Below are 11274 nucleotides of genomic sequence, written 5' to 3'. Positions count from 1 at the left end.
GTCAGCTTTGGAACCCTACCTAGTACATTTTTCTTCCTAGAAATCTTCAAGCAGAAGATGGATAACCACTATCCAGGTGTGTTATGGAGGGAATTCATATGTAAATATGAATCAGACATGATCGCTTCTGAGATTCTGTGATTCCATGAGTTGCTTACTTTTCCAACATTTTGAATTACTATGTTGAAGGCTATGACCTACTTCTTCAGTGAGTTGTATAAAATAGAAAGTCAATCAGTCAATAACCATTTTTAAGTGTCTACTTGCCTCAGACATAGTGCTAAGAGTTAGAGGTACAGAGAAAAGAAAAAGAGAGCCTCTTCCCTCACAATTTAATGAAAAGAGACAACATACAAACAACTGTGTACAAATAAACTATAGACAGGATAAATAGGAAATGATTAACAAGGCACTAGAATTAAGAGGAATTGGAAAAGGTTTCTTATAAAGGATGAGATTTTAGCTGGGACTTGAAGAAAACCTGTGAAGTCAGAAGCAGAGATAGAAAGTGAGAACATTGGGGCAGCTAGGTGGCGCAGTGGATAGAGCACCAGCCCTGGAGTCAGGAGTAACTGGGTTCAAATCCCGTCTCAGACAATAATTACCTAGCTGTGTGCCCTTGGGCAAGCCACCTAACCCCGTTTGCCTTGCAAAAACCTAAAAAAAAAAGTGAGAACATTTCACACATGAGAGACTCCCACTGAAAATGGTCAGATCAGGAGATGGAGTGTCTTGTTCTTGGAAGAGGAAGGAAGCCCGTATCAATGGATCAAAGAGTGTGTAGTAGAGTGAAGATAAAAGAATCCTGGAAAGGGAAAGAGGGAGATAGCTTATAACAACTTTGTAAGTTCCTCAGAAGACTTTGCATTTCATCCTGGAGCCAAAAGGGAGTCACTAGAATTAATTGAGTAGGGGGGAGGGGTGAAATGGTCAGACCTGTGTTTTAGGAAGATTATTGGCAGCTGAGTGAAGAATGACCTGGATTGGGGAGAGACTTGAGGTAGGTAGACCAACCATCAACCAATTGCCATTCTCCAGGTATGAGGAGATGAGGGCCTGTGCCACAAAGAGAGTGGTATCAGAGAAGTATTTGAGATAGATTACAAAGGAAAATTTGACAGACCTTGGTAACAGATTGGCTATGACAGTTTAGGGGGTGGTAAGATAAAGTAAGGAGCTAGAGATAATATCTAGATTGTAATCCTGGGAACTGAGAGGATGGTCCAATCCTTAATCCAGGAAAGTCAGGAGGAAAGGGAAAGTTTAGGGGAAACAATGAATTCAGTTTTGGATATGTTGAATTTTAAAGTTTCTACTGGACCTACAATACAAGATGACCAAAAGTTAGCTAGATCTGTGAGAGTTGAGAATAGCAGAGAGGTTAGGGAAAGATAAGTAGATATGGGAATCACCAATGTAGAGACAGTAATTAAATCCTTAAGAGTCTATAAGATCATCAGTGAAGAAGTGTAGGAGACCAGAAGGCCTAGGAGAGTATCCTGTGAGTTATCCTGAGAGTTAAGTCATGGTTGAAAACTTGCTTGTTTCTCCCATGCTACTGACCCTCAACCTTACATACCATTATCTTTATTCCCTCACTGGAGAAACTACCTATAGTTTTATATTGTTCAATCATCGTGATACCCATCAGGAATTCTAAGACTCAGGAACCATTAAAATTTGTAAAGTATTATATTCCTAATTGTTTCAATTGACTTCACTGGACCTCCAGCCAACAAAAGGGTCCACTTTCACTTACTCATCTTCCAGTTGTTCCTGCTGTAACAAGTCATCAAATATTCTAGCCATTATTTACAATCTTCTCATTGCTACACTTACCTAGACTTTATAAACTAATCTCCTTTGAAATCCTATTTCAATGCTTATTTCAGTTACTCCCTTCAATGTACTCTACAGTCAAATTGGCTTCCTACTGTTCTTCACATGATCTCTAGTTCACTACCATTTTCTAGCCTTTGTACTGGCTGATCCCCATGCCTGAAATGTCCTTCTTCCTCACACCTCTGCTTCTTGGAATACCTGGTTTCCTTTAAGAGACCTTCTCAGGGCAGCTAGATGGCAAAGTGGATAGATCATTAGCCCTGAAGTCAGGAGGATCTGAATTCAAATCCAGTCTGACACTTAATAATTACCTAGCTGTGTGACCTTGGGCAAGTCACTTAACCCCACAACCTTGCAAAAAGGAAAAAAAAAGTGTCACCTTCTCCATGAAATCTTTCCTCATTTCTGGCAATATTAGTGCACTGCTTCCCCACAGAAAACCTTCCATCTGCTTTCTATGTTTGTTCTTTTGTATATATTTAAATATGTACAGGTAAGTAAAATATAAACTTGAGGGAAAGAACTGTTTTATTTCAGTCTTTGTATCCACCACATAGCATGGTGCTAGATTCATCATAGGTGGTTAATAAATGCTGTCTGATTGTTGATTGTTGACGATAGGATCCTGAAGTCTATTCCAACAGAGAGCAAACTCTAGTAGTCATTCAAAGATAGAAACATTTTGAGCAGGACCCTGGTCATGGACTTCACATGTATTGCCCAAGGAACAGTCTGGTTAAATTTGGAGAATTAAAAAACAAAACTGTCAACCAAATAAAATGTTTTTGAGATCACAGCAACTCATGAAGACCACGTACTAAGGAATAAAGGGACCGTGATCTATCTATGAAAGTGAAATAGAGTCTGCCCTCAAAGGTATTTCTATTCTAGGGAAAACCAATCTGTGCATCGATTGGTCTAGATTAGTATATTTAGAAGAGGGGGGCACCCACAGATTGAGTCAGGAAAGGATTCTCTAAAAGATGGAACTTATGTTGAGTCTTAAAGGAAATGAATTCTAAGATATGAAAGTGAAGTGGAAATGAGTTCTAGAAATAAGTGATGCTAAGAAGCACAAATTTATTGGACTGAAGAATGTATGAAGGGGAGTAATCAGGCAAGAAGGGCAGGTTAGAGCTAGGTAGTAAAGGAATTTCAAAGGAGTTTATATTTCTTCCTAGAAGTGAGAAGAATGCAGAGCTTTGTATCTCATAGTTTCTACCTTTTTTACTTTTAAAATCCTTTGCCTTAACTAAGGAATTTAAGTGTTTTAAAAGCATTAAGTGGCACTAAGTAGTATTATAGCTATTGTAAAGATTTAAAAAAATAATAACTGGGGTGGGATTTAGTTAAATGGAGCTCTAGTTTCAAATCAAGAATTTGAAAATCTCAGTCCAAGTTTCTGGAATTCTGGTTTTCCATTGATTAGAACATAATTCTACTTTAAAGACTTTATTATCATCTCATCATCATTTCTATCATCTACAGATTACCCTATAAATTAGCAAAACTACAATTACCAAATTTCGAACCTGAGTTCTACCTTATCCACACCAAAAGTTTTAAATGGCCTCGGAAGTAGGACATGCCACTCCAAAGTAAGAACAAAACACTTACTTGGGGCATAATATGTAGTCTTTAAGAACCACTATTGATAAGTTTATCATACAAGTGGGATTTCTTTTATATTTCATATAATATTTGATCAAGACATAAAGAGCAACAGTTTCCAATGAGGTCCCTTTAAATTTGTTGGCCTTTCCAAAATTAATACAAAACATAGCTGTTATACCTGATTTGTAGGACACTAGATCTATCACAGACCTTTCTCAGGGTTTAGGAGGAAGTTGGATTTTGGCCAGCATTGGCCTATGGCCAGTAAAAAATGTTATGATTGGTCTGTTGAGAAACTTGTTAGAAAAAGAAATTGTTGTACACCCAATAAAGATAGGTGTTTTAATTATGCCAGTCCTCTCCTTTCCAAAGTTCTCTGCTAATTATAATACAATAACAACATCAAGAAATGTATTGTCTATGATATGAAGCATTGTGACATGCACAATGCCATTTAAAAAAAAATGAAACAGTCCTTTCTGCTTAAAGGAGCTAAATTTCTATGGGGGGGAAAAACAAGAATATCCAGTGAGTATGTGTGTATGTATGCATATATGCATATGCTTATATGAATTCATATATATATATATATATAAAAATTTAAACAAGAGAAAGTCCCTGCCCTCAAGGAATTTATATTCCATGAAAATACATTCCATTAAAATTAGAATAACTAGTTTTAAAGATTTTCATACCTCATTATTGGAAAAAATGTAAACTCCTTTATATTTTTATCCCCAGTGCCTGTCAAATCAGTTGATCCACAAATTTTTATTAAATGCCTACTATATACCAGACACTATGCTAAGCACTGGAAAAACAAAGAAAGGCAAAAATACAATCCCTTCTGTCAAAGAAATCACACTCTAAAGGAAAGATGACATTCAAAAACTATGTACACAGAAGATATATAAATGTGTGTTTCTGAGTATACATATAATATACATATATACATATGCACATACAATACATGTCCATATCTTTATCAAGGAGATCCCAGGGGAAAAAACCCTAGGTAGGAAGGGATTTGGGGGCAGGAAGAACTGAGAAATACTTCTTGAAAAAATATACAGATATACATATGTATATATGGAAATAAAATTTCTTTCATGAAATCTTTCTCAATTACATTTTTAAAAGAATTTTTAGGGGTAGCTAGGTGGCGAAGTGGATAGAGTACCAGCCCTGGACTTAGAAGTATCCAAGTTCAAATCCCGCCTCAGACACTTAATAATTACCTAGCTGTGTGGCCTTGGGCAAGCCACTTAACCCCATTGCCTTGCAAAAATAATAATAAGTAGAGGCAGCTAGGTGGCATAGTGGATAAAGCACTGGCCCTGGAGTCAGGAGTACCTGGGTTCAAGTCCAGTCTCAGACACTTGATAATTACCTAACTGTGTGGCCTTGGGCAAGCCACTTAACCCTGTTTGCCTTGCAAAAACCTAAAAAAAAAAATAAGAAGAAGAATTTTTACCAATCAATTTTTAAAGATTTTGAGTTCTAAATTCCCTCCCTCCCTTACCCCCTCCTTGAGAAGGCAAGCAATTTGAAATCAATTATACATGTGAAATCATGCAAAATATATTTTCATATTGGTTATTTTGCTATAGAAAATACAGAAAAAAGAAAAACCCCAAGATAAATAGTTTTTTTTTTAAGTAAACTTCAGAGTTAATCAATTTTCTCTCTGGGGCTGGATAGGATTTTTCATCATGAGTCTTTTAGAATTGTCTTGGATCATTGTACTGAACAGAAATAACTAAATCTGTCACAGATTTGTTTATTGTTACAATATTGCTGTTACAATATTGTTCTTCTAGTTCTGCTCACTTCAATATGTGTGAATTTGTATAAGTTTTATCATGTTTTTTTTTTGAAACTATCCTACTCCTCACAGAAAACTTCCAGTTTTGTTTTCCTTCTAATTTTGGCTGCATTAGTTTCATTCTGTAAAAGCTTTTTTTTAATTTCATGCAATTAAAAAATCTCTCTTATTTCCTGTGATTCTCTGTGTTTCTTATTTGTTCACAAATTCTTCCCTTAACCATAGCTCTGACAGATGCATTCTTCCTTGTTTCCTTAATTTACTTATGATATCACTTTTTATGTCTAAATCAGTTATCCATTTTGACCTTATCTTGGGATACAGTGTGAAGTCTATGCCTAGTTTCTACCAAACTGCTTTCAAATTTTCCCAGTGATTTTTGTCAAATGTTGTGTTCTTACACCAAAATTTTGGATCTTTGAGATTATCAGCACTAGACTACTATGGTCATATCCTACTGAGTATTCTCTACTTAGTCTATGTTACTATCTACCACACCGTTTCTTAGCCAGTTCCAGATTGTTTGGTGATTGCTACTTTGTAATATAGTTTGAAATCTGGAACTGTAAATTTTTTTAATTAATTCCCTTGATAGTCTTGATATTTTGTTTTTCTGGATGAATTTTGTTATTATTCTTTCTATCTCTATGAAATTATTTTGGAAATTTGATATACCATCGAATTAGTAAATTAACTTAGGTAGAATTTTCATTTTTATTATGTTGATTCAGCCTATCCATGAGCAATAACTACTTCTCCACATTAAAACTGTCTTTGTGTGAAAAATATTTTGTCATTGGGTTCGTATAACCCTGGATTTGTTTTAAATATTTTATATTGCCTGCAATTATCTTAAATGAAATTTCTCTTTTTTCCCTCTTGCTGCTGGATTTTGTTAGTAGCATATAGAAATGCTGATGGTAATGTGGGTTCATTTTATATCCTGAAACTTTCCTGAAGTTGTTAATTATCTCAGTTTTTTTGTCAGTTCTTTAGGGATTCTCCAATTATACCATCATATCTACAAAGAGTGATAGTTTTGTTTCTTGATGCCTATTTTTGCTCCTTCAGTTTCTTTTCTTGTCTTATTACCATAGGAAGCATTTCCAGCACAATGAAAAACAGAATAATAATGGATATCCTTGCTTCATCCTTGATCACACTGGGAAGGTTTCAGTTCATCCCTGTTATAGATAATGCTTGCACTTGATTTTAGATAGATACTACTTAACATTTTAAGTTTCATTGATGCTTTATTTTCAAGTGTTTTTAAATAGCAATGGGTGTTAGATTTTTGTCAAAGGCTTTTTTCTGCATCTATTGATAATAATCATATGATTTATGTTGCTTTTGTTATGATCAATTATGCTGATAGTTGAACCAGCCCTGCACATTCTATAATCTTTTTGCAAGAAAATATTTTATTTAATTTTTTTGCATCAACACTCATAAAGGAAATAGTTTTTGTTTATATTCTTTCTGGTTTAGGTATCAAAATCATCTCTGTTTCCTAGGAAGGGTTCCTTAAATTTAGTAGATTTAGTAGTAAATTTAGTAGAATTTATCAGTTCTGAGTTTTTTTTAGAGAGCTCTTTTATGGCTTGTTCGATTCCCGCCCCCCAAGATAGGGTTATATAAGCATTCTATTTCCTCTTCTATTAATCTGGGCAGTTTATATTTTCATAAATATTCATGCATTTCATTTAGATTGTAAGTTTTGCTGGCATATATTTGGATAAAATAACTTCTCATAATTAATTTAATTTCATATTCTTTGGTGGTACATTCACCCTTTTCATTTTTGATACAAGTAATTTGGTTTTCTTCTTTCTTTTTTAAAAATAAAATTAATCAGTGGCTTATCTATTTAATTGATTTAAAAAATAATATCAGCTTCTTGTTTTATTTATTTAGTTCAATGATTTTTTTAAACTTTCAATTTAATTAATCTTTACTTTGATTTTCATGATTTCCATGTTGGTGTTTAATTTGGAATTTTAAATTTATTCTCTTTTCAGTTTTTGTAATTGCATACCCTATTCATTGATCTGCTCTTTTTTATCTTTCATGTAAAAATTTAGAGATATACATTTCCCCTATGTATTACTTTGGCTGCCTCCCACAAATTTTGGAATGTGTCTCATGTTGTCATTCTATTTAATGGAATTATTATTTCTGTTTTTTTCTTTGACTCACCCATTCTTTAGGATTCTTCAGTTTCCAATTAATTTATTATTATTATTATTATTATTATTATTATTATTATTATTATTTTTGCTTTTGCAAGGCAATGGGGTTACGTGGTTTGCCCAAGGCCACACAGCTAGGTAATTATTAAGTGTCTGAGGCTGGATTTGAACTCAGGTACTCCTGACTCCAGGGCCGATGCTCTATCCACTGCGCCACCTAGCCGCCCCTCCAATGAATTTTTAATCCATTATTTCACAGTTCTTTATTAAATGTAATTCTTGCTACATTTTGGTCTGAAAGGGGGTATATTTAATATTATGTTTTTCTGCATTTGCTTGTGAGGATTTTATGCCCTAATACATGGTCAGTTTTTTATGAAGGTGCCATATACAGCTGAGAAAATAGTAGTCCCATTCAGTTTTCTCCAGAGGTCTATCAGATCTAAATTTTGAAGATTCTTTTTATCTTCTTAACTTCTTTCTCATTGATTTTATGGTTAGATTTGTCTAGCTCTGAGAGGAAAAAGTCTGAGGTCCCTCTACTAGTATAGCTTTAGTATTATTTTCTTCTGTAATTCATTTAACTTTTCCTTTAAGATTCTGGATGATATGCCATTTGATGCATTTATGTGTAGTATTGATATTAACATTACTTCATTGTTGTTTCCCTGCAAGATCATGACAGCTATCCTTATCTTTTTTATTTCAGCAGAAGCATTATCGATTCTGCTCCTGCCCCTTATTTTAACTCTGTGTTTCTCTCTGTTTCAAGTGTTTTTCTTGTAAACAATATATTGATCCCCTGGGACCAGAAAATAAACTGTTCCTCACGGTTCTTGATTCCTTTGTAACCAAAATTGATATTGCCCCTCAGGACTTCCACTTCCTCCTTGACCAAAAGTGCTCCTCCTACCCTTGTACCCAGTTGAGGGTATGGAATTGTCAAATAGCATCTGATTCTTGTCCAGTGATAGCACAGAGATCTTCTGTAATTTCTTGCTGACCATTTTCCAGGTCCCCTTACCATCTCTGGTAAGTCCCATAATTGGTGTTTTATACACATGGTTTCTGGGCCAGCCCTATCACAGATGTTTCTTTCCAATCTTCTAAGTTGTCTTGGGTTGAAAGAATGTCTCATCCTGAACTTTTGTTGGCTTTGCTACTCCAGAATTTCACTTTGAGACATTTATCGTTGTTTGGAGGAGAATGTGAGTATACAGAAGCTAAGCAATTTCTCTATACATCTTGGCTTTACTCCCAGAAGTCAGAAAATGAGTTTTGAGCTGGGTCCTGAAGGAATGCACAAAACCAATAGGCTGGACTATGGAGGGAAAGCATATGAAGTCAGTAGCTTCACAGAATTGGGAAATGGAGTGTCCTCTGTGAGACTTAGCAAGAAGGTTGGCATGAGTGACGTATAAGAAGGCTGGAAAGATGGAAGGGGGCCCAGATTGTGAAAGGATTTACTTTTAATGAAAGGGAGGGAGCTGGGGACTTCCAGAGATGCCTGTAGGTCAACAAGCATTATTTACTATGTGCCATTTCAGATGAGTCTTAGAGGAAACTAGAAAAGGCCAAGAGGCTAAGGTGAGGAGGGAGAGCATTCTATGGATAGAAGACAACCTGGAGAAATGGAGTGTCCTATGCAAGGAACACACACACACACACACACACACACACACACACACACACAAAGACACAGACACACAAAACAATAGACCTGAATCATAGAGGATGAAGAGGGGTATAAAATGCAAGATGACCAGAAAGGTAAGAAGAGATCAAATTGTAAAGATCTTTAAATGATGGAGATCCTTAAGGTCAAGGGAGCTGCTGGTATTTATAGAGTACAAGGATGACATGACCAGGTCCTACATGTTAGTAAGGTCAGTTGGACAGAGGGTTGGAGAAGGGACTGAGCTTTGGCAAGCGGAGACTTGCAGCAATAAAACCAACCAGATGCAATACAACAATACAGATAAGAGGTGATAAGGGGATAGTACAAAGCTGAGGATAATGGCAAAGGAGAGAATAGGAAAAAATTATGTAAAGGTACAAATGAGAAGATTGAGAGTGAGTGAAACTGAGGATGACATTGAGGCTGTCATCACATAGTAGACATTTTAAAAAATACTTATAGAATAACTAATTTTATCCTAACAACCCAATGGGGTATTTTGGACAAAAATTAGTTATACCTGATTTGAAGATGAAGAAACTAAGGCATTGAGAGGTTAAGTGACTTGCCTACCACATATTTGATTAAAAACAAAGCCAGGACTCAAATTCATATTTTCTTAATGCCAATGCTGCCTTTCAGTGACAAATTTTGAAATGTTGCAATTTCAAAAGTCTACTTGCTTACTCAGTTTATAATTCAAAGATACAAGTATGGAACATCAAGTTAACCTTTAAACAAACAAAGTAATGTTACCAAGACAGGAAATGATTAATGTGGAAGAGACAGATAGTGAGTTCCCCTCTGCCACTACTCCTTTCTAATAATATTGGACATTTTCTGCCTGATTTTTCTTTTTGATCAAATGGAAGTCATTATTAAAATAAGGAACTCTCGAGTTGTTTTTTCATTTGATTCCTTGAAGACTGTATTTAAAGTGTGTGAGGCTTCTGTAATTTACCATGTGCCATTTTGGCAGATGTGCTGTTTATTGATATTCCTTTGTATTCTAGTTTGGCTTGGTGAGATAAACACACAGGCAATTTTCTTGAAGAAAATTCCATCTTTGTCAGGATCTAAAAGAGAAGTGTTCTTGGTTTGCTTATTTAGTCAAATGATCAAAGCCTCTAGAAAACAATCACTCCCCAACCCAAAGGGGTATAACCAGAAAAGAAGCACTTAAATCATTTATTGTACTTGGAATTAGTAGTACTTGAAATAGACTAACACTGTCCAGAGAAATAATTCTTAAATTTGAAGGGGGAAAACCCACTCCAAATTAATTCTTATTCTTCAAATGCCAGGGATTAATTTATGTAAGAGACTACACAAGCCAGAGCTAGGAAAATAAGGTATATTAGGTATTAGTGTAAATTGCCAATCTCAAAGCTTGTTCTGATACCATGGAAAAAATAAAACTTAAGCAGATTTTTGCAGGTGCTTGCTGGCTATATTGTTTGCTTTGAAACACGATCCTCATCCAAATCTTTAACCAGGGGTTCAATTTTAGAGGTGGGTTTTCTTGGCAGCTTCACTTGCCTGGGTATGCCATTTGGTAGTGGATTGACGGCACAGTTGAAATAGAATTTGGAGGCAGATCTAAATGCAAATTCTGTTTCTGTTCCATATTATTTATATGATCTGTGGCAAATCACTATACTTTTCAGGCTTCATTTTCCTAATGTATAAAATAAAGAGCTTATACTAAATGATCCATAAGTTATCTTTCAACTCTAAAAATCATATGATAATCATATGTGTTCTGTTTGTTTATTGTTCACAGTTTTTGTTGCATGTTGTCTCCCCCAGCTGAGCGTTAGCTCCTTGAGGGCTGGGTTGCTTGTGCTGCTTCTTCTTCTTCTTCTTCCTCCTCCTCCTCCTCCTCCTCCTTCCTCCTTTTTTTTTTTTTGGTATCCTCCAATTTTAGCACAGTGCTGGCATAGTGTTTAATAAATGTTTAGCAACTGACTATGCTAGATTGCAAGGTTAGAGTCTGTACCAACTTAACCCAAGAAAGCAATGAGTTTATCCATCTCAATACTTTCCAAAAAGATGATGGCAGGCACAATTCCTTTCAAATCAACACCAAATATTCCTCAAGAACACCTCTCAACAGGAAACTGCCC

This window comes from Macrotis lagotis, chromosome 4, assembly GCF_037893015.1.
Source record: "Macrotis lagotis isolate mMagLag1 chromosome 4, bilby.v1.9.chrom.fasta, whole genome shotgun sequence".
NCBI lineage: Eukaryota > Metazoa > Chordata > Mammalia > Peramelemorphia > Peramelidae > Macrotis > Macrotis lagotis.
The sequence above is the reverse complement of the archived record's forward strand: the minus strand, read 5'-3'. Positions refer to the sequence as shown.